Below are 23,844 nucleotides of genomic sequence, written 5' to 3'. Positions count from 1 at the left end.
TTCATGTGCCAAACATGCTTCTGAGATTTTTTATTACATAACTGTTTAAGAACCAGACAGCTATGGTCCTGTGAGTTCACATAATTTAAAGGCTGTCACTACTTTCCTGGGGGCCCTTTGGCTGGAGAAACATAACTAACCTTACGGATAGTTATGCTCCTCCTGAATGGCATGATGAGATGTGGCACTGATCCAGCATAATGCCACCAAGTCATTTCCAGACACAATTCAGAAGGGCTTTCAAACACAGGGAATCTGTCTACTGGAAACAGATCACAGACTCCACATAGCTATAGCAAAATGTTTCTTCTCAATAGTTTACCTGCGATTAATCTTGTCTTACACTAAATGAAGATATTTAAAATTAACATGTGTTATCTAAAGAAACCTATTTTAGGAGTTAGCCTATTTAATTTTGTCTGCCCTTGCTGATGGAGATAAATAGATCAAGAAAACAATTTGCCAATACTATTTACAGTACTACCAACAATATTTTAAAAACTGACTTGTATAATTCCTACAATAAAATAAGACTGAAAAGAAATCGTAGTGACATTCTCTTATTTTCCCTCCATCGTATAAGGTCCATATTTCAAGCCTGACATTTGGGAAAAACAAAAACAAACAAACAAAAAAACAACCCACAAACCAACAATACACAACTGAGAATTCATTTTTGTACAGAGAATGGAGTTTCTTGAATAACAACAACAATGAAGGAACTGAAGCGTTAAGTAAGACACCAAGTATCACACATGTTGCAAGTGAATCTTGAGGGCTGACATCTCTGTTCAGTCCATGCCTCCAGGACCAGTGGCAGCTGACAAGCTGGGGCTAAAAATGAGGGAGTTTGTGTAAAAAATGATACCCACTGACTAGGGTGATGACTCAAATTTGTTAATCGCTTACTAAGAATAAGTCCCTAATTAACCAGTTAGTATGAATATAGTTTTACAATTTTAGAGCAGTTACCAAATTACAAACTTAATGTCAACTCCTGAATAAAAAACTGTCTTTAAAAAGGCATGTTTTTTTCCATTTTTCCTTAAATAATGTTTATTCAATTTCAAGTTAATCCTTATATTCCTAATTACTTAACTAGGTTTTGGAGACTTCTCTTAAAATTAGAATTCCTCTCTCAGTGGATGGTTACCCTATTTGTGAGCTCACCAGAGCAACAGGTTCAATTCTGCAAGGCTGACAAATGAAACCTGACTTCTTCACACCTCCCCCAACTCTCAGATATGTCAATAGCTCTTGGCAGATTCAAACACAAAATTGTTGTCATTTCAAAGCAAATCTATCAGTCCTAAATGCTCTGCTGTGGTAGTTAGAAATCACAACAAAGTGGAAGAACTTCAGGAACCATTCACTGCTTCTCCTCATTTGCAGCGTCCTCAGGAGCAGTTTTCAGCAGAGAAATGCAAGAGTAAAAGACACATGTACTGTCAGATTGTTAGTTCCTAATCCTGTTTTGCAGATATATGGTCCAGAATATATTTATGGTCTTCGGCTGTCAGTACAGAGTCTGTGAGGAGAGTCAGATGCCTCAGGACATGCATTTGTGTATCGGTCATTAGCCCATGAGTACAAGCAAGTATGAAACTGCCTTTCTGTCAGGATTATGCCTACCTTCTGAATGAAAGTCTAGTGGCCAGAATTTCCAGGCTGTATTCTGCTTTTTAGTTCTAGGCATTCACATCTTTCTCTCCCACCACACAGGCTACCATCATAACCACACTACATACCTAATGCAGGAAAAGGTCCCTGGTGACTGGAAAGAAGGTATTCTCACAGGCATTTTTAAGAAGGGTAGAAAGGATGGGAACTACCAACCTGTCATCTTTATCTCTGTTCTGGGGAAGATCATGGAGCAGATCCTCCTGGAAACTATGCTAAGGCACATGGAAGAGAGGGAGGTTATACGAGATAACCATTATGGCTTCACAAAGGACAAGTTCTGCCTAACCAACCTAGTGGCCTTCTATGATGGTGTCACTGCATCAGTGGACAAGAGAAGAGCCACTGATGTCACCTGAACTTCAGAAAGGCCATTGACACAATCCTTCATAACATCCTTCTCTCCAATGTGGAAAGATATGGATTTGACAGTGAATCGGTTGATGGTTGAAGAACCGGTTACGAGATCAAAAGAAGCAGGCCAGCAGGCTGAGGGAGAACCCTCCACTCTGACTTGGTGAGATTTTACATGGAGTACTGCATCCAAATTGTTGTGGTTTAACCCATCAGCTAGCACAGCACCAAACAGCCTTTGACTTACTTCCCCCTCCAGTGGCACGAGGGAAAAAACTGGAAATAAGCCAGAAAAGGAAAGTAGAAACAAAAAATGCACTGACAACAACACATGTATCTGCAGTATAATTACTTGCCACCTGTTGACTGATGCCAAGCTAACAATACAGCTGCCCACCAACCAACAGGCTGCTAGCGTCATAAGGTCACAATGCCTGCCAACCAATGCCCAGCAAACTCTAAGAAGCAGCTGCTCCTCAGCCAACTTTGCACAGATTTATAACCTTCTGCATGGTGTCACATGGTAAAGAATAACTCTTGGCCTAATTTAGCACCTGTCCTGGGGGTACCTAAAGAGAGAATATAAGAAAGAAGGTGACATACTCTTTAGCAAGTTTGTGATAGCACAAGGGGAAATGGTTTCAAACTAAAAGAGGGGAGATTTAGACCAGATATAAGGAAACAGTTTTTTACAATAAGGGTGGTGAGGCACTGGAAAGGTTGCCTAGAGAGGTGGTGGAAGCCCCATCCCTGGAAACACTCAAGGTCAGGCTGGATAGGTCTGTAAGCAACCTGATCTAGCTGTAGGCGTCCTTGTTCATTGGAGGGAAGCTGGTCTAGATGACCTCTAAAGGTCCCTTCCAACGCAAACAATTCTATGATTCTAATATTACAGCAGTTCAAGCACATGTATCCACAGAGGTGTCCATCTTGGCAGCATACCAAGTTAAACAGGGACACACCAATGAGCTATACACAGAGATCTCATGAAAATTTAGTTTCTACGTCTTCAGTGCTGTGTGTTCAAAGCCTTCGTATATCAGACAAATAGATGCATCATTATTCCATAATTATCTCATAAAGTTTACATAACTTGTTTCGTATTGTAAATGATTTTCTGTTGCTCTGAGTGAGCTAAGTTGATCAGTTAACTAGTTATTCTGAGAGAAGAGAGAAATTTAGCCATTAACCAAATAACATCACCTGAAAAATGTGGAAAACTCAGACAATTTTCATGCATTGCAGGAATAGAACTATACTCGCTAAATAAGACATAGGAAGAAGCAATAAAATATTAACCAAAGAAGCAGAATAGCATAAGAAGAATAGAAAGCTTTTTTACAAATGCTATAAAAGGATAAAGATGGAGTAAAGACCTTATTGTTTTGACAAGAGAAATTTATTTGTAGTTTCCTGCTGTGAATTGGAACTTGGTGCAGCACACAAGGCAGAATTGGCTGAGAAGATAGAAAAAATAATTTGAGAAGAACATTAATCAGTGGCTGTAGGCTTCCTGCTAAATGAGGTTAGAGGTTTAAAAAGTATTTTTCCATAATGAAAAAAAAATCATTGCATACACAGAAAAAAAAGCTGAAGAAAAGCGTATAAGCATACAACAGCAGAAATGATCCAGAGAATGAAGTCAGGTACGAGAGAATGGTGTAACAGGAGCCAAGTCAGATAATCCTACAGTGGGCTGGAAAGGATTTAATCAGTTTTGGTAGGCCAATTTGACTAGATAATCTGTGAAGCATATTCAAGGAGGAAAGATGTTACAAAAGTCATGAGCTGAACCCTTTTGCATTACAGTGAAGGAAAAGGTGAGGTCCTGCCTCTGTCGTCTTCCTCCTTGCATTCACCTTCTCTGTGCTTGAAACTTAAGATCATTCTTCCTTCTCACCCTCCTTGAATAACTTAAATTCCTTTGGCCTTTCTTTGCAGATCAAACTTTTTGGGCTGATAATAATCTTCACTGCTCTGAAGAAACAACCTTCAAGTGTTATACTCAACTACAGACACAGGCTTTCTAGAGGTAGAGCACGTATCCCTTTCTAGAGGTAGAGCGCGTATCCCTCTCCCACTTCATACCTTCCTTTGGACTTGTTCTGTTGGTCAGAGCTCATCTAATTCTGCAGGCTTTATTATATTGTTTCCTTTAGGAAAGTAATGACAAGGGCAAAAGTCAGGCAGTCCTTGATGGCTCAGGTTGTACTAACTTCCTGAACATACAACAACAGAGCCAAAAAAGCTCATGAATTTGCTATTTTCTTGGCTCCTCAAGAACATTCACCCACATTACTTCAAAAGCCAGTGTGTTTCTTGCTGCCTGTTGGCATCTTTATTCCCACTTTTGAGTGCTTCAAATTCCTGACTTGCTTTTGTCAGTGAAACTAGCAAATGGAAGAAAATTTCCTAAATAGCACTTACTGGTACGCAAACCTAACTCAGGGGCTACATGTTACCTCCAAGCACAGCAAGATCAGGAGATGGTGATTCTTCTGGAGATTTCTGGTTTTTTTTTCGTGCCACAACTGTGTTTGGTCTTTTTAATCCACCAGTGTATTCTTCTGAGTGTGGAATTATTTTTTTAATTACTGAATAGAATTTGAACATATACCGTATTAAGTCAGCAGACAGAGATGAGTAGAAGTGGACAGTGAGCAAATTAAAGGTTAAAATTAGAACAAGAAAAATCTTCACAATCTGAAAAAATAACTTGAAAATCAGGAATTCAACAGAATATGGGCAAGCTGTTACATTTACAGGCACAAATAGTCACCTACACAAACATACCATGGGGAAGGAGGAAAAGGAGTATTTTTTCAGAAAAGAACATTGGTCCAGTTTAGGGAACCACACTTCAATTAAGCTGTAGAGCAAAGAGAATGTATTTAGAGATGCCCAAATTATCAGGCATCTGATTCTATATTCTTACAAGAAATCCAGTCTGTAAATTTGTTTTATCCTTATTGCCCTATTTAATATCCCATACACATTGCCATCACCTCAGGTGACACCTTAAGCGTCAGCAGCAAGCCTTGCACTTTTTTTAGAAATTAAGTAAAAGAGAGAGATAAACTGTTAAATGAACAGAAATAGAAAGCTGAATAAGAAGTCATTTCAACTGATTCCAATCTATACCTGATATTCTGTGAAGGAGAACCAAAAAAAAAAAAACCCATCAATTTTCTACTTTTCCATTTTTACATATTAACTTATATTTTCCGCATTTTTTCTTGTTATGTAAGCTGTATGCAGATAACCAGTGAAATGTCAAATATTGCATCATGAAATTTAGATGACATGTATGAAAAATGTATATTTTTATCACTCCTATTTATAAGCACAATCATTTTGGCAGTATATGAAGCAAGATTTACAAGCCTTGTTAATTTATATGAAAAATTATCATTTGTTTTCTTCCAACAGTAGAAGCCTGCACCGAATGTGCAATTTACAACCCTGGGCAATCTCTGGTTCTAATTATCTACACCTTTCTTGAACTTTTGCCAGAATTCAGCAAATTTTCCATTATTAGGTGTTGGTTTTTTTTTCTGTAAAGCTGGATAAGACAAACTACTTTATAAGAACTGAGTACTTACTAATACACCGAAAATATACAAAAGCAGCATGTTTCAGATGAGCAGCATCATAAAAGTCTGAAAAACTGTCTTAATGTAGAAGACCCAAAATGATGTGAACAGAAGAGTGTAAGAGTGCAGTTACAAATATATGGAAGGCGCTACTGCATTTCAGCAAAGCAAAGATACATTCCCCTTGGTCAGAAGCAGGAAAGCAAGTTTTATTTTAGTGTGTATTTTTTCATCTATTGAAAAAGTCAGTCTATTCCAAATGAAACATGACAGAAGAACAATGCTAAGAACAGATGTTAACTTCCCTCAGTTTAAAAAATACCTAGTGAGCAATAACTTGTTTCTCTCTGACTCTGTTTATATATATATATATATACACACACATGTAACCAATTAAAGAAAAAAGAAACCACAATAGAACAAGTCAAATATTTATCTTAGCTACCAGTTTTTCACTACAAAAAGAATAAAGAAGATTACTAACAAAATGGCTTAAATATAATTGGTAGTCACAGCAGACAGCCTCAACAAAATGCCCTACTTACTGCATATTTGTTCGAACACATTACCCAATGTAATTGGTCTTACAGAACACATTTATTTGAATGTGTAAAAAAGATAAATTTGCTTTAATATGTTTCTAACTGATGGTGCAAGAGAAGTTTTTTGTTTAAATGGTTTGGAATTACCACGCATGTTTCACTTCCCCATCTGCCTTCAGGCATGAGTTGGCATTTGCTCTACTGCAGTGTCAGTGGCAGCCTACTGAGCTGCCATCAGGCCTGCATAGGATGTAATGTCATGTTAGGCCAACAATAAACACAACCAGATCTTTAATTAAAAAATAGGAAATCCAAAGATGATAAGCATGTGTAAATTGCACACACACATACACAAAGTTTCAGTACAATCAGTGCTTTTTTGGTGTTTATGTGGCAGCAGAATAGGCTTTTTCATCCTCCCTATTCTCCTTCTCACTCTTGTTCACTTTTAAAATAAATTGCCACTAGAACTAGTGGACAAAAGTAATATTGGCTATCAGCTAAGGCTGAGGCAATACACTGTCCATAAACTGCAAGCTCCATTCTTAGCAGGAGAACTGTGATTTTATTTCCTCAGTGCCTACAGCGTACTTGAGATTTTCAACAAATGTAACAAAATATGTTATTTCACAACATACCACATTTCCCATGACTTCATATTCTTTGGCATAAAACACTCTGACGGGAACAGTACATTTAACTTTCAGGCATCTTATGATGTGGGAAATTTTTCTGTCAAAAAAACAACAGTCAGAGCCATGTTAAAGGTTTGGATTTAGCCTGGAAGTATGATGCATATGGGACATGTACTGCTCCTGATATTTATCATACACAGATTCTTATCTGTGTTGTCATTAGCTACTGCTGATGTAAAATAAATATATATGTATATAACACAGACAGAGGGTGTGTTACAAACATTGGAAACACCCATCTGTGGTCATTAAAGTGTAAAAACAGTGAGCACTGAGCATTGTTCTGTGACTGCAGTTTGTGCTGCCTCATGACTGAAACACTCAGTGCATGGATGGATTCTGCTTTACCTGCAACATCCAACCCTGAAAAGACTGCACACACACAAAAAAAAGGAATGCGTGCCTCTTTTCCTGGAAGTCACCAGTCATACTGTGTAATGATGTCAGCAAGGGTATTACCAATGTCTTAGAGAAAGAAATGAACAAAATGTGGTATTATGTACTTGATTTCATAGGAAAATAATGAAATATTAATTTATATCTACAGGATTAAAGTATTAATGGATATCTATTAATATTACACTTGCAAATAACCAATTGTTGCAGACATGAAACTTCTTGGAAGACTACAAAATATAAATACATAATGTTTGGATTTAAGCAAATTATCCATCTCCAGAATACATACCTTTCTAAAATGCAACTATTTTTAACCTACATTTTAATATTCAAAATATTTTTAGTGTTTAATAGAAGGTGGTTTTTTTTTTTCCTTTTTCTTTCTTTCCCTCTTCTAACATTCTCCTTACATCCTCTTAATGTAAGGATTTATATATCCCTGAAAAGGTTAATGCACAGGGCTGCAGTGCATTTTCTTAATGCACTGAACCAGTCAGATTACAGTCACTTGCATGTGTGAAATGATGTACTAGTATTGATGTCCTCTGTATTGCTAGTGGCTGATAAGGAGAAAATCATAAAGCAGCTCTTTTCTTTCTATACAAAATTGAGGAGCAGACAAACTAAGCAGTTTGAGGTTGCCAGACCATGTGGAAATTAAGGACCTGAGTCAATAAGTAACAAACAGTTGCATTTAGGTAAGTTTCTGGTGCAAATGTCATCCCTTTTAATGCACATCTGGCACGTTAGCTGGTTGCTAATCACCGATGGTGTAGTACCTCCAAACTGTACATTAAAATTCCTTCACCTTTTTTTTTTTTTTTTTAGATTTTCTTACCTCAGTATTTAAATTTTTCCTTTCCCTGGGAGCCTTTTGACTACCAGTTCATTAGGCAACAATGATTTTAACTCCTTCTTAATCATAAGCAATGAATATCTCTAATAGTTTAGCTCTCACTCAGAGCCCTCTTTTGCATTTGTCTCAAATAAATGTTGTTTTGTACCCATAAAACATATTCTTCAAGATGCTGATATTCCGTATGGCACAAAGTTTTCAATGAGAGGCAGAAGTAATCATTAGTCTTTAATTAGGAACAGTAGCTGGTAGGTTAAAAGATGTCTGGAAGGTAGTAAATGGACACTAAAAGATGTTGTTACGTTTGTCATTTATTGACAACCCTCTTGTCATTGTGATTTTGTCAAAAAGCTTGTTTGGAGGATCTTACTTTCCCCTCTTCCTTCTCCCACCCAAGCTGTCTCTTTCCAAAGCCTCTCCTCATTTCCAAGGCCATCCATGATCAGGTTTTGCTCACTGCAACAGATGTTGATATGTTAACAGAAAAACAATGAGGGCGCACTGTTGCTGTACAGACATTATTCCTGAAATATCCAAACTTACGATACACACCATAGAAATCACTGTTCCTAAACCAATCTCACTGCTTAATTCCAAATATTTTAATGCAGCCAAGACTGTATAGTTAGAAAACACAATAAGGATTAAACATATTTACTTATCTGATTTTTATTCTATCAGTGGTGTATTTCAGCAGACACTGTCACATGGATATATGCTCAAAAAAGAATTTACTACTATATGATTGTGCATACCTTCTACAAACTAAACTACTAGTGGTACAACTTCTCGTCTTTCAATCTTGGCAGTACCTATCATAGAATCAGAATCATAGAATCCTTAGAATTAGAAGGAACCTCTGAGGACCATCTAGTCCCACTCGCCTGACTAAAATAATACCTGATTTTTTAGGAATAAGTATCTAAACACTTAATACCAGCTATGTAGTATATGCTGTTTATTAATGATAAATATAACATGAATCAGCAATATGCCCTGTCAGCAAAGAAAATAGTATCCTGAGCTGCATTTGGCCAAGTATTGCCTTGATCAATAGATCAAGGATGGCAATCTCTTCACTCAGCACTGATCAGGCCACAATATTTTGTACAGTTCTGGAATCCCCAGTACAAAAGAAACATGGACATACTGTATGGAGTCCCACAAAGGGGAAGAAAGATGAATGGACTGCAGAGGGAAGTCTGAGAGAGCTGAGACTATTGAGCCTGGAGAAGAGGAGACACAGGGGGACCTTCCCAACATCCTATCAATTTCATACCTGAAGGAAAGGTGCAAAGTGGACAGAGCCAGGTTCTTTCCAGTAGCACTTAGTGCTAGGAAAAGAGGTAGTGGGCACAAACTGAAACATAGGAGGTTCTCCCTGAGCACCAGGATTGTAGAATCAAAAAATGGTTAAGATTCAAAAGAAACCTGTAAGGTCATCCAAATCCAGCTGCCTACCCAACGCCACTACATCCATAAACCCATGTCCCTCAATGCCATGGGATGTCCTGCTTCTGCTGAGGACAAAACTGAGAGTGATGGGATAACCAGTGGCAATTGGTCCAAGAGACATTTAAAAAATGCGGGAGTAGGCTTGCTTGTTCAGAAAAGTAGACATATGGGAGAGTAAGGCTCCCTTGCAGCTTGGTCTCCACATGTCCATGCTCCGGAGGCAGCAGTTCAGTCTTTCTCTAATATTTTAATAATGTTGTATATAACATCATGAGATACGTATTTTAATGTAAGATTAATTTTCAGGTAACGGTTTCATTTAGAGCTCATAAACTTTCTAGAAAAACAATATTTTTGTTAATTACCTCAAGCTGTGATTTTACCTTTTTGTCTGTTACGTTAACAAGAAGCATTCACATTAGCATTTGAACTCTTACAGCTATGCAAAATAGTATTTTGTTTACTTCCAGATTTTTAATATCCTTCTTCCACCTTCTAATCTATTTGTCATTTTTTCACTGTTACCAAGACTCCCAAGCAAAAGAACATCCCAGAGTAAATGAAGAGCCAGTAGTAGACAGTCTTCAGTTTCTGCATAATTTAGTCTTTTATGAATACACTTTTTTTTTTCCAAAATATAATAATGTGCATCACATTTTAAACTGGCTGATGATGACTGAAATTTTAAAATAAAAGAAACAACGTGAACTTGTCAGATCATCTGTACTGCATCCGACTTCACCCATTTTCTAATGGAACTGGACAAGTCTCAATTAAACATTCCAAGTGACACTGAGTTTAAATGACCACTCTGCTTCAGTGCCTAATTATGTTTTCTGTTAAGCCTTCATATGAGATTCTAATTTGCTAATTTTACTTTCAAGACAAAGGGTACACGACATTCTAAAGGGCCCTACTTAACATCTTTTTAGGCATTTATATGGGCACAGATGAACCATCTTTTAATAGGCACATTGATTAAGCAAATATTATGATGCACTTTTCACCAATGTACGCGTACCTAAGACCACAGGAAAAAATACAGAGGATTTTTAAAGCTTTTGAGAAGACATGACATTCTTGGTCATAATGACATTGAGCAGCAGACGAGGTGAACTCTTCAGATTCAGAAGTCAAATTATTTTCAGTTTCAGCTGAATTGTTTTCTAAACCAGCTCAAAGAATTGCAATTCTTAAAATTACTTCATTCAGCACATAATTTCTTACTTCACATTCTCTTTTTCCAAATACTTGCAAATCATTCTAAAGCATACCCTGTTGTAAACAGAATTAAGAAGCTTCCCTAGCAAGTAAATTTGGATTAGAATACTAAGGATAGATCTTTAAATCAATGCCATGATGATTCTGAGTTTAAGTTACTTGAATGAAAAACTGCTGGGTGTATACTGGAAAAGGAACTCTTCTGGTGAATTTTGGAGATTCTTTAGGATGTGATGAAATTCAGCGTTTTCAAATAACAAGGACTCAGAAAAATCTGAATAGCACTGAATGTATTAACAAGGGCTTACTGAAAACAATTCAAGAAATTTTCTAAAAACCATCTCAGAAAATTGTGAACTTAGAAGAACTTTCCTTCACTGAAGCATGCCTTGTACTTTCTTCAAAGCAAATGGAAAGTGATAACAAGGCTAGTCTTATCTGGAAATTCAAATGCTTTCCCAAGACATGGTTGCTACTTGCCTTTTCTTTGCTGCAGTAAAAGTACTATTTATAAGAAGGAAGTGTTCTGAGAAGCTAGGCAGATTCTTAATTGAACAATTCTGGAAGATTAGGTGAGGGAGAGTTATTTTCACTAGTGATATTCAGTGTTTCTGGTCCCTACTTTCTACCAAAGTGAGAAGAGGGGTAAAATACCACATCACCGACTTCTATGAAACTGTAAGAACTCACATTTTCCTCTGGAGGTATTCAAGGCAGATGGGATTCAAGAACGGATGGGATCTTGGGCAGCCTGATCTAGTGGTTGGCCGCTCTGCCCACGCCAGGGGGGGTGGAACTGGATGATCTTTAAGGTCTCCTCTAACCTAAGCCATTCTATGATTACGTGATTTACTTATCATTTCTTTTGTAGACATAAATATATATAATATGTATATAAGCTATGATAGGATCATCATGTGACTTCCTGTATGTTCCACTGCAGATACTCAGAATCCTCTAGAATTGTTATATTGCAAATGTTACCAAACCACTCTTCTGCCTAGACATTTTAGCTCATATTAAAAATCTAGTTTCCCTGAAAACCCTGCTCTGCTATTAGTGTAAATAACAGATGATAGTGTGCTGACTGCAAAAAATATAAATACTTTGCTATAATTTTTGCATCACATATTTTTCTATTTTTTAGGTACTTTGAAACAAGATTATATTTCAATTTTATGGAATACACCACTATGGAATTGCTACTATGCCAGAATGAACATTAACACTGAAAAGTGACAGTAGAAAATAATGAGATTGAATTACAAAAAGAAAAAAAAGACTAGGCTGATTTCCAATGCATGCCCAAAATTGTTAACATAGATTTACTTTTTAATAGACTTAAATTTGAAAGATTTTGGTCTGATTCATAATGACCTGTGCATATTTGTGTAGAAAATAGCCACACTCATGTGTACAAAAATAGGAGGTGAGGTATAGGGTAATAAGGTGTATGAATTAGGTTAAGCATGGGCAACGTGTGTAAGAACTACAAATTAACTTTGAACGCACAGTGCAGTGCCAGACAGCACTTCCAGCTCAAGTCTGTAACACACCAAAACCATCCTAGGGTGACTGAGCTAATGTAGCCTGCCTCTCAGTAGGAAATGATGTGTGGGAAAACGTGCATGCTGACACAGTCATCAAATAGCTGTGCCATGCTCTGCTCCACAATTATCTAACTCACAGCATTCCTAGGATATTTGAACCATACTTTTTTTTTCTTTTTTTATATGTCTAATATAGAGATCAGAGAGTACCTTAAAAAACAAACAAACAAACGTAAATTAAGAAAGTTGCAGGGTGAAGTCATACTGAGTTTTTCATCTTGTTCTAAACCAAGAAAAGGAAGGAACAGAAGGACCATCAAGCTTACAAGACAAAAGACAACAACAACAAAAAACAACCAAAACACAAAGAAAGATAGCAAAGACTGTGGCTCATTGGAATCCATGGTGGGGGAAATCCCCTTAGATAAAAAGACAAATTCAGGAGAGGGATGCTGTGGAATGAAGATATGGTTTCAAGGAAGAGAAGACAGGCAGGTCTCTACAGAAAAGTCAGCAAGAAACTTTGTGCAATGTGAAGTCACAGCCTTCTAGGCAGATTGTATTTCATATCTCGGAGGACAAAACCAACAGTCACAGAATAGTCATCAATTCTACCTGTGAATTTAATATAACATTTTAATTCATTGTTTTTGCTTCTATATTTAATACTTCATTAAGGTAAATCTAGATTTTTTTTTTGTCATTAGCTGTCTCAGCTTAAGGGTAGCTGATGATGAAACCACTGTGCTGATCCCTTTCTCAGGTTGTAGTTGTGGTTCAACTACTTGAACCTTTGTTTCCTCTGATCTTTAATAACTTTTGTAATACACAGAATCATAGACTGGTTTGGGTTGGAAGGGACCCAAAGGATCATTAAGTTCCAACCCACCTGCCACAGGCAGGGTTCACCAACCTCCAGGTCTGGAAGCCCAGGCCCCCATTCAATCTGGCCTTGAAACAGAGTTGTTGAAAGAGTGATGGGGAATGAAGTTGCTTAATAATTAAGAAGAAAATTTCAACCAGCAATACAATATCTGTACTACACTTATAGTGTTTTTGAATTTACTAATTTGTTATATATCCATAGAGATTTGAGATACCAAATGTAAAGGAGTTTAAGGCCTTTCCACCTGATTGCTGTTGCAGACATATTACACACTTTGAAGGGATACTGAGAGAAGTTACAGCTTCTTCTGGAAAGAGAATTTTGTTGTGAATTCACTTTCCATCACTCCAAGCCTTCGGAGTGGTTTCCACTCTTCTGGTTGAAGGTGTTGGAGTGGATGACTGTAAGCACTGAAGCAGTTACCGTATTAGTCACGAGTTTGCAGAAACAGAAAAGATTACTGTGCACTTATTTCTTCAGTTAAAACACAGTGTCTGAAACCCGTTTCTATTTTACATCACTGTTCACAGCATCACCCTGCTGGCAGTTGATCAGAATAAATCACTCAGGAGAAGGACAATGTCACCAAGATGCGACAGTAATAAAGAAAGAAAATAAATAAGAAATAAATGCTAGACATATTAGTAAAGTTAGGCTTCTGCTTTACTAACTGAAAGAAGGAAGTTCCAGAAAGTGACAATAACAAAGCGGTGTTTAAAGAGAGTAGTTTACAATTTTTTTTCCCATGTTGATACAAGGAAATTCACTGGGAAACATACTTCAAAGTACATCTGCTGCACTTGGAGTTTTCTGTCCTGAAGGTCAATATTATTTAATTTCTAAAATGAGGATAAGGTGGAAGAGATAAAAATACCAAATTTTCATTGCTGCCCTGTGTTCCAAAACTAATCCTCAAATAATATTTCAGTACTCAATGTATTAGATTTATTCAGTATTCCAGATAAGAGCAAGACATAGATTTACAAGTTTTATTCTACTGTTAAACACAAAATAAAAGCTTCAAAATGAGAGTGCCTCAGACTCAGGAAGCAATAACCAGCTACGTAGTACAAAGAGGCAGTAACACAGGGAATCAGAAGCGGGGTTGTTGGAGAGTATGGATGCTGTTTTGCATGTAAGAGTGGGAAGGATTCAGAAGGCAGTTCTGAAGTAAAGGAAGCTGGTCTCTGACAGATTAAAGCATTGCTGCCTAGTTTTATATAGAACAGTGTTGCTTTCTTTGGACTGACACTAATTAAGTGGAACTGTCAGATTTCTTTGTTTATGGCAGATAAAAGACACTAAGATTGAATTCTGGACTGTTGAGGCTTGATTGACATGAAGCATAACTGACCTACCCTAATTTCAAGACCAGAACTTTTTCATTTTACTTCATGTGCACTTGCAGAATCATAGAAAGGAGAATCCAAATATATGCATCAATCAGCACCAAAGTAAAAAGTAGCACAGGTTCTAGTATTGCAACTGTAATAAAGAAATGACAGTTTGAAAGAGAACTCATTAGAATATGCCATTTAAATGTCAAAAAAGATGGTGAAGAGAATATTCGTGAAGAAAATAGGTTACAAGAAAGATATGAGCTTTGTAGAATGAGTCTAGCAAAGAGCAGCAAAGACAACTAGTGACTGGAATATCTCTCACAAGAGGCAGAGGACACAAACTGGAACCCAGGAGATTCCATGTGAGCATTGGGAAGCACTTCTACGCTGTGCTTGATGAGGCTGTGGAATCTCCTCCTTGGAAATCTTAAAGCCACCTGGACATGGGCAGCTGGCTTTAGCTGAACCTGTTTTGAGCAATCTCTGAATGTGTTTTCCAGCCTCAGTTGGTCTGTGACTATTACAAGAACGACTGCAGTTGTCAAAGGCTGATATTAACTCTAGAGCAACGTCAGAAACTTACCAGATCATATCAAAGAGGCGGCTAAATTTTTAATTGTTTTCAATTTATAAATCAGAATGTGAGAAGTACCTACATTCTTACATCTGAATCTATGTGTGTTTTGAGGATTACTGGATTAAGCGGCTTGTGATACAAAGAAGGCTAGTGTAAATAATGATAACAGAAAAGCATGGATTTTTTTTTTCCTCATAGAGACCTATGTGGTGTTCTAAATTAATTCAATGCAATTAAGATTTCACTTTATCAGAAATCTACTTTAGTATAATAAAGTAAATACAGAAAATGTCATCTGAAACATGGCTAAAATTTTGGAATTCCAAGAAAAATTTGAATTTTCATTTCTGAACTTGCAAATCTCAAACTCCTGTGAACTCCATTGATTGCTTTATCTCAGTAATAATCATAGAACAAGTGGGTGCATTCAGAAGTTCAGTCTACGTAAAAGTCTTAAGATGGTGAAAAAATAAACTCTTACTACAAAGATCAGTTACAATCACTGTAACTGATTTCTCTTCTAAACAACAATAGAACATGTCATCCCCTACCACTTAGCTCCAAAAATGAAGGTGCTGCAGCCTCACAAAAACCATTTACAAATAAAATAGACATGTTTTCCCTTGCTGGCTGAATACTGGCCAGAGACTAGTTAAGAGGCTTTGCAAGCACCAAGAGGAGTGCAGAGGGACTTCATTAGCAACAGGATGGGAAGTTTTCCTTTGCTCCATTCTCCAGGACATCTCTGTTCCTGTGACTATCAACTTCTCATGGAGCGTTATGGAAGTGTGCACAAGCCTGACAGGCCAAACACTCCCTGAAGATAGCACCCAACTGTCAGCTTTGATGACCTACGTCCAGAAAAATCAAGCTTTGATAATCATGAAATGATTTGTTGGCTAGAACATGGGAAGATTTCACAATTGCTACTTCAGCTGCAGTGATTTAAATTCTCATTTAACAGGCTTGGTTCTGCAATGCTACTTTTATATCTTCTAATTGAACATGACAAAATATTCAGTCTACACCTCACAGCTGCACAGGTGATAGTATAACAAGATGCAATAATTACATTTTACCATCTCAGTTGTTATTAACACTTGAGTTCAAAGCTATATGTAGTTTTTAGCTACCACTTTCAGAATTAAGACTGCAGTAGGTGCGAACATCTTTGCTAGTAACTGCCTTTTAACAGTAGAGATTTTCTGCTCCAGTTGTATGATTGTTTTTTTTCCCTAACTTATTTGCTAACAACTAAATTAAAAAAAAAAATCAGCATTTCATATAGCACCGTAAACTACATCAGAAATGTTTTCATTTCCACACATCGTTTTCAGATCTCTAGAAACTGTGAAAACCATAATCCCTGTAGATTTCTGTCTACACAAGGCATCAAATTGCACCATAAATATTTTTATATTCTACAGGCACATGAATAAGCTAAAGATGGACAGATCCAATGCACATCAATAGCATTTGTACACAGGAAATAACGTCCATGCAGCAAAGCCAAAGAAAACATACAGCTTTGTTTAGGTATATACCAAAATGTGCTCTTAAACACCAAGCACCATGAAAGAGTATAGTTATGATAATTAGCCTCTGCAACACCCTACTGACATTCAGCGATAGCCAAACACTTCAGCAAATATTAAGAATTTCTAGAAAAACACCACAGCATGAAATAGCACACAATGTCCTTATGGCACACTATTTAGATCCATGATGTCTCCCTGCCTATAATAAGTTTCCAGTTCTCTTTTGCCTATTCCATCTCAAAAATGAGACTGTCAAAACAAAGCAGTAAAGAAAAGGGTGCCAACAACAATCAAGATCATGGAATGATTTCTATAGTGGGAAAGTAAAGTAGCCAGAGATGGATACAATTGAGTTTGCAAACTGTAAGAAAACGAACAAGACTAGAGAATTGGTTGAGTGAGAAAAAAGGTTAGGGGGGATAATGCGAGAGAAGGACAATAGTTCTCCAGATTCATGGTGCAATTCAAGTGAACTCTTTCAATACATATTTAGAGACCCAGTGTTTCAATATTAACTATTTATTAACTTGCAGTTAATAAATATTTTTTAAAAAGCCAAAGAAAGATATGTCTTATAGATCTCTTCATCCATGCTCTTACATTCCCACATGAAAAAAATTAAAAAAAGACAAGTCATACAGTTTCAGTATCAAATACTTAAAACCTTGTCAAGATGTCATGGCATCCCACTGCACTTTTTCTTTCTTTCTTTTATTTTTAATACATTTTCATTTAATATAACTGCTTATACAAAAAAAAAAAAAGATAGTATTAAAGCTGTGAAACAGTCCCTCCTTGCAGAGCAAAGAAAACTAGAAAGAAGATTCAAGACAGCAGTGCTCTTATTTTCTGCCACAAAATCTGTGGTTACCTAAGTTCATTTCAGAATCACTTTATAACATAGGCTTTCCCACTCTCAATTTCTGTGCAGGTTCCAAAACTAAGTAGAATCTCTCCATTGCCATAACTAGATCAAATCCTCCAGAGTTCTGAAATACGCGACTATTACAGCTTTTTCTGTAGGAGATAAGTTGCTGCATTAATGTTTTATAGAATTTCAGTCAAAGGGCAAGTTCTCATTAAAGGAAAGTGGAGTAAACAAAACACATTTCAAAAAACAATTTGCTGCTTCTTATGTGAAAGATGCTTTCACACCATTCAAATTAAGGCTTTCTATCGGAGTTTGCTCATCTCTTCTCTTTCAATTCTATAAAAAGAAAAATTACTGAGGAGCAGCTGCCTGTTCTTCAAGAGCAAAAACCTGCACTATCAATTCTATTTTTCTTGCTATATAAGCATTTCCCTTTCTTGACTTTCTTTTTAAATTCATTTGGCACTAAATACAGATTTAAAAAAGAAACCGAACATGTTATATTTGCAACAGAACCATGAAAGTGACTTAACAACAGAGTAAAACAAAATAATGTTGACATATAAAAGCTAACTGACCCTAAACTGAACTTTTCACATTGTTATACTCTTAAGCGATTTGATAGCAATCAATTTGTTGCTGTATTGATGTATTTATTTTTATTCAGTAACATTAATGCAATCTCTATTGAAACATCCGAGAGCAATTTTTTAAGACTTGTGCAAACCATGCATAGATTTACAGATGCATTAATATACATAACTCACTAATACCCCAGTAGTGCAGCTTGCTTTATTCCTAATGCTCCTGTAATGCAGGAAATACCAAATCTCTGTTAATAAACATTTTTGAGATATTTTTTCTTCAACTGCTCAGCCCAATGAAATTAGTAAAGCTCATAGACTCACTGTTTCTAGCACAAACTCTTTTCCTTTTAGCTGTTTTTTTTCCTTCTAATTTTTAAATAAGATGGTGTGTATTACCATAATACTTCTGGGTGTTTGTTTTTTTTCTTCTGCCTTTGTTAGTTCTGCAGACACATTTGTTAACTCCAACAGATTTACTTGCAGCAATGAAATTTATTCTGGTTTATGTTTTCCCCTACTTTTAGTTCAGTAGCTCTTACTCATCATCTGTCTTGAAGGATTAAGTTCTTTCTACTACTTATAAACACAAATTCATTATCTTTCAATTAAAAGTCAAGTGATGATACGGACACAGTTATTGTTTTCCTTATGGTTCTTGGGTCAGTTTGGTGTTCTCCAAAGTGTTACATGTTATCACAGACTATTGTATTTTTCCTATAAATAGAATAATATACATTATTTTAATTGATTATGGTTTTGGCTAATAACTCTTTGTTCTTTAAGATCCTCCCCAATTTAAACATAATTGTTCTATAGGTATGCATCTACTATTGTAGAAAGATCGATTCCCTTCAGTACAAAAAAAGTAATGAGGAAGTTATTTCTTTAAGATAAGAGCGGAAACACTACCAAAAGTTTTAAAGCTCCAAGACTGTAAAATTAAGGTCCATGCCTTATGCATTTAAAAGAGCTAATGATCTGCATCAACTGTGAATGCATCAAATTGCTGAAATCAAAAAGCTCTATTTCTATTTTTACCACAGTCATTGACAGAATAAAGAGACTAAAAGTAGTGCAACATTCATGAATGATTTAGTAAAAGGAGAAGATGCCGATTGCATCAAGATTCAGACGCTAGTATTTGTCAGCCAAATGGGACAGAAAGATTCATGTTAATGAACCTTCATAAACAGCTGAAATAGAAAACGGAAGTGCTGCCAACGAGCTTTTTTCATCATCTATAGATAATACAAATGCCTGATATGTTTGTCTCATATTTCATAGAATATTTTCTTCTGTTTACCATATCCTGTCCTTTAAGATGTAGAAAAGATCTGACGTGAAAGAAATAACCGTACTCTGACCAAATGTATAGCCTAAACTTCTCCTTGAACAATTAAGCACAATGAATGCATCAGACTCCTCTTCTGCAGAAATCTGACAGTGAAACAACTGCCTGCCATGCACTTCAATAAAAGTGACCTGACCATGTAGAAGGGTAATAGTTAGTAGAATCCATCTTTTCTTTTTTTTTCTTTTTTTTCTTTTTTTTCTTTTTTTTTCCCCTCTATTGTTTTCAAAGGCAAATTTCTAAAACCTCTCTTGATTCTCTAGCTTGGCTCAGATAACATTAAGCAGGTCTCTTAGATTCTGGGGGGTAAATTTTTGTTCAGTTTGTATTTATTTCAAAAATGGCCATCAGAATTACAAATTATATTTTGAAAGACTGTAAAATTAATTACTTGGAATTATAAAACGCCAAAACTAAACTGCTGATACAATTAGTATGTATGACATAGTATGTGCTTATTGAAATTTTTATCATGTCAGGCTCAATTACTTTCTACAGAGGTGCTCTGTCAAAGATGCTGAACTGAACTGAATGTAGCAAAATCATTTGAAACTAAAAATACACTAAAACTCATCAAAATCTATTGCAGAAAGATCTGTAAGTGGAAATAGTTTGGCACAGCCAATCAAGCAAAGGCAGGTCAAAGTGTTGTATCAATGATACCAGCATAAAGCAAGTTCCATGCTCAGAAAAGGGGAAACACAAATGTCTGAAAATTGAGGAAGCAAGGGGAATTCCAACAAATTCTTGAGAAAATAGCACAGTCTATGATGGATAATTTCAGGAACTAACACCATAAATATATAAGAAAATAGAACCTAAAAACTAAATAATAAAAATACTTGAGGAAAGTCTCCATTTTCTTTAAGGACGAGTTAAAACCTGACGCAAGGACTCCTTTATATCACCACTAAGATATTCAGCAATAGAAGTAGATTCTCCAAATAATACAATCCACATCAAGATTTCAGAGATTTAAATGGGGTGACTTGAAGTGTGGTCAGATTTGATAGAGCGGTTTTGTAAGGAAACTCAGATAAGTACCTGCAAACAAACAACACAGCATTCTGTGGGTTCTTCATGAAAACAACTAAGATGGAGAAACATTTGAATGCAGCCAAGTGAAATATCAAATTTTATGTAAAGTTACTGCAGTGCAACACTGAGCAACAATCTCCAGTGTTATGAATTCAATGAGGGTTACGAATTACTTGAATTTAACAAGATTTGCCTATAGGTTCATAAGGTACATCAGAGGGACTAATTGTTGCATCTAACCATGACAGTTCCCTGTTCTGAGTTATCTCCTAAAATGAAAGAAATCCTCAAAGAGAATATCTATTACTCAATTTGCTTTACTGAATCAACAGCCTGAAGACCAAATTACTCCACTTTCATGAGCTTCAGGTACTAAAACAGTATTAGTTTTGGCCACAGAAGTCGTTAATGTCAGTGAATAACTGCTTACTGAGTGACCAAAGTGATGCGACTTGTCAGTTTAAGTGCACTATACCTAGCACCAAGACAGAGTTCATGGTTTTTATCCATATTCACTTGTGTTGCATGCTAATTATATGGTGACAGAAATAGAGCACTTCAAAATAGCATGTTTCCATTTGCATCTTCCAACCTACAAGGCCTATTTTTCTACATTCCAATTTTTTTCCAGGGTATCTGAGGTGCCATCATTTCACCCCCTCCCAAGAAGCTTGACAAGTCTTCATTTAATACCACCAGGAACAGTCACTTGATAGAACACAGAACGTCACAACTCTCTGGAGTGAGAGAACCTGAAGAAAGGATTATAAAAGATGAGCTTATTCTGGATCACTGTGAAGCAAGAAAGATTTTTTGATTCCATACATCATCTTATTTTGGGCTAGTTGAAAGATCTTACTTTGATTTCCACTTCTTCTATTTCAATGCTATAGAACAAAAGAATGAAAACAAAAATAGTTTCAAAATGACAGGTTTTTTGTTTATAAAACACTGAAGCTACTAATTTCAGATCATTCATTTTGATCTCCCTCAAATGACTTTGAAAGCTTTTCTAAAGAAATACTTAAACAAAATATTCATACAAAACTCTATAGCATTCCTCCAGCTTTAACTTCAACACAACTGCCTGTTCCAATCATATAAGTTCCTCTGGTCTGCTCTTGAAAAAAACTGATGGCCAGTTGGAAATTTCTGTGATTCATTCAGTGATATTTAGAAGTTCCTACTCAGGAAACAACCCACTTTTATTTATGTGAAATCAGCTCCACCATAAGGCCCCTGAGTTATGGTAAGCAACTAAATAATGCAGCTAAATCACATGAGTGTGCATTAGGTGGAAAAGGAATTTATTTATGACAGAACTGAACCTGGACACAGCAACATTACTTTCAAAAATGAACTTGCCTCGGCAGGAAAAGTACAGCTTTAAAAGAGACATGAAAATAAAGGTAGAGAAAGAATGAAAACACCTATAGCTAGAAATGCAACATGGCAGAGAACAGAACTGACTAACAAGGAAACAAAACCTACCAATCTAAATAAAGTGAGTGGCTGTTCTATAAAACCACACTTTCAACCAGAAATTCCAGCCTTTTTGGCAAGCACAACTAAAAACTAAGAGTCAGTCTGCAGATGACAAAAAGATTATTATGCTGAAAATACAACATGACATTTCCTTAATTTCTTTGATACCAAAATATAAAAGCAGTATGTTTTTAATGAATAACTTCTGAAAAGGGAAAACCAACAGAACAGAAAATCAAAACTGATATTTTGAAGCTTATTCAGTTTAGTAAAATAAAACTTTTAATAAATATGAGCCAAGAAATAAAACTTGTGGCTTATATTTAAAAGACTTTTAGAGGAATCCACAGAACAGAAAATTCCATGTTTGCTCCAAAACTAAAATTTGTAATGCAAACAACTGAAAAAAGTATGAACAAAGAATGAAAACAAGTATGTGAAATCTAGCTGGCTGTACTGAGAATACATCATATCATAGAAAATTTGAGTTTTGAGTGCAAGTGATGCTTGATTTTCATCAATACTGAGGATGTTTCTACAAAAAAGATTTCTGTTTGCATGTGAAGCAGCTCTCATTTGACTGGCACTTCAGGTGCTGTTAAAAAAAATACCATTAACTGGAAGTGCAAGCCATAGAAAGTGTCCAGCTCCTTGCAAACACATTTCAAAATGAACAACATGCTTAAGAGGTTATGTAGTGCTTTATTGCCTCCCATGCAAATGAACTCCAGATTTTTCTCAAATACAAATTCAGAAACAGTTTTCTGTGACATTCCTAAATTAGAGGAGATATTTTGACTAGAAACTGAAACACTAAAAAATAAGGCTGAAAAAGTTGTGCAGATGGAAGGCGAATTTGTATCACAGAAAAATCTCCAGCATACTGATATGATTAAGCATTCCTAATGAGCTAGAAATTCAGACTAGTCACACATGGTATTTTAGTTTCTCTAAACTTCCTCTGTGGATGAGGGAGATGCTTTCTAAAGGCAATGCCTAACTTGGAAGCTGATCTTGTTCTATAGAGGGCAGTCTCTTGCTCTCACTTTCTGCACTGACCACAGCCAAAAATAAAGCAGATTAAAAAGTAGCAGTTAATAACTTCATTCCACTTTAAACTGGTATGTAAAGACTGGCAAGAGCTATTACTTTGAAGAATTTAATATTGTCCCAAGTATAGCACTATACTAAAATGTTTCAAGTTTAACAAAGGACCCATGCTAACAGTTAACACAATAGAAGCCTTCCAACTAAGTGATCATTAACCAGTGACAAGTTTCATCAAATGGTGGACTAAAGGATAGTGCAACTGTTTTCTTAATGAGAAACTAGTATTAGAAACTTAGTCTTTACATTTGAAAAATACTTATTTGCAATTTACTGAATCCATTACAAATCTTACAAATGTTTTGTACAACATTACAATGCTTTACAAGTGAAGGCACTGGAAATCACTTTATGGGAATTGTAGCACAAAAGTCTGTTTAGATTTTACAAAAGGATGCAGACTTGCAGAAAATCTCCTAAGTATGAAACGCTACAACAGTAAGAAATTACTACTGCAGAAATCCTTTGGTGACACCTTCTGAAAGTGAAATTAAGGTGTAGGAAGAAAAATTGTAAATGACTTCTAAGCCATCATTTTCCTTTTTTTTTTTTTTTAATATATGTACATAATAACAACTTCAAAAAGTTCCAACAGAAACACTTACCTCAAATCACTTATTCTGAAATTTATGCAAACTTAAATGAGAGAAAATGCATTTATGTCAACGTCTGATGGGCTTCTTGACCCAAAGAAGAGTTAAACGTATAGGAGATTATTT

General features: G+C 36.0%; 1 protein-coding gene and 1 long non-coding RNA gene across 5 annotated transcripts in view; one reads left to right on the top strand and one right to left on the bottom strand.

Annotated features, from left to right (window-relative positions):
* The window catches only part of GABBR2 (gamma-aminobutyric acid type B receptor subunit 2), a 446,063-nt gene that overhangs the window by 286,300 nt on the left and 135,919 nt on the right, over nucleotides 1-23,844 (bottom strand). The window lies entirely within an intron of this gene.
* LOC149918501 (uncharacterized) lies at nucleotides 1,998-21,418 on the top strand. Of its 3 annotated transcripts, none has more exons than XR_016465528.1 (3): nucleotides 1,998-2,197; nucleotides 3,976-4,066; nucleotides 21,165-21,418. It is a non-coding gene; the product is annotated as an uncharacterized LOC149918501 (long non-coding RNA). The 3 variants fall into 3 exon arrangements; XR_016465530.1 differs by lacking the exon at nucleotides 21,165-21,418 and adding an exon at nucleotides 12,639-12,924; XR_016465529.1 differs by lacking the exon at nucleotides 21,165-21,418 and adding an exon at nucleotides 11,943-12,561.

This window comes from Phasianus colchicus, chromosome 3 (genome assembly GCF_987193195.1).
Source record: "Phasianus colchicus chromosome 3, bPhaCol1.hap1.1, whole genome shotgun sequence".
NCBI classification, from domain to species: domain Eukaryota; kingdom Metazoa; phylum Chordata; class Aves; order Galliformes; family Phasianidae; genus Phasianus; species Phasianus colchicus.
The sequence above is the reverse complement of the archived record's forward strand: the minus strand, read 5'-3'. Positions and strand labels throughout refer to the sequence as shown.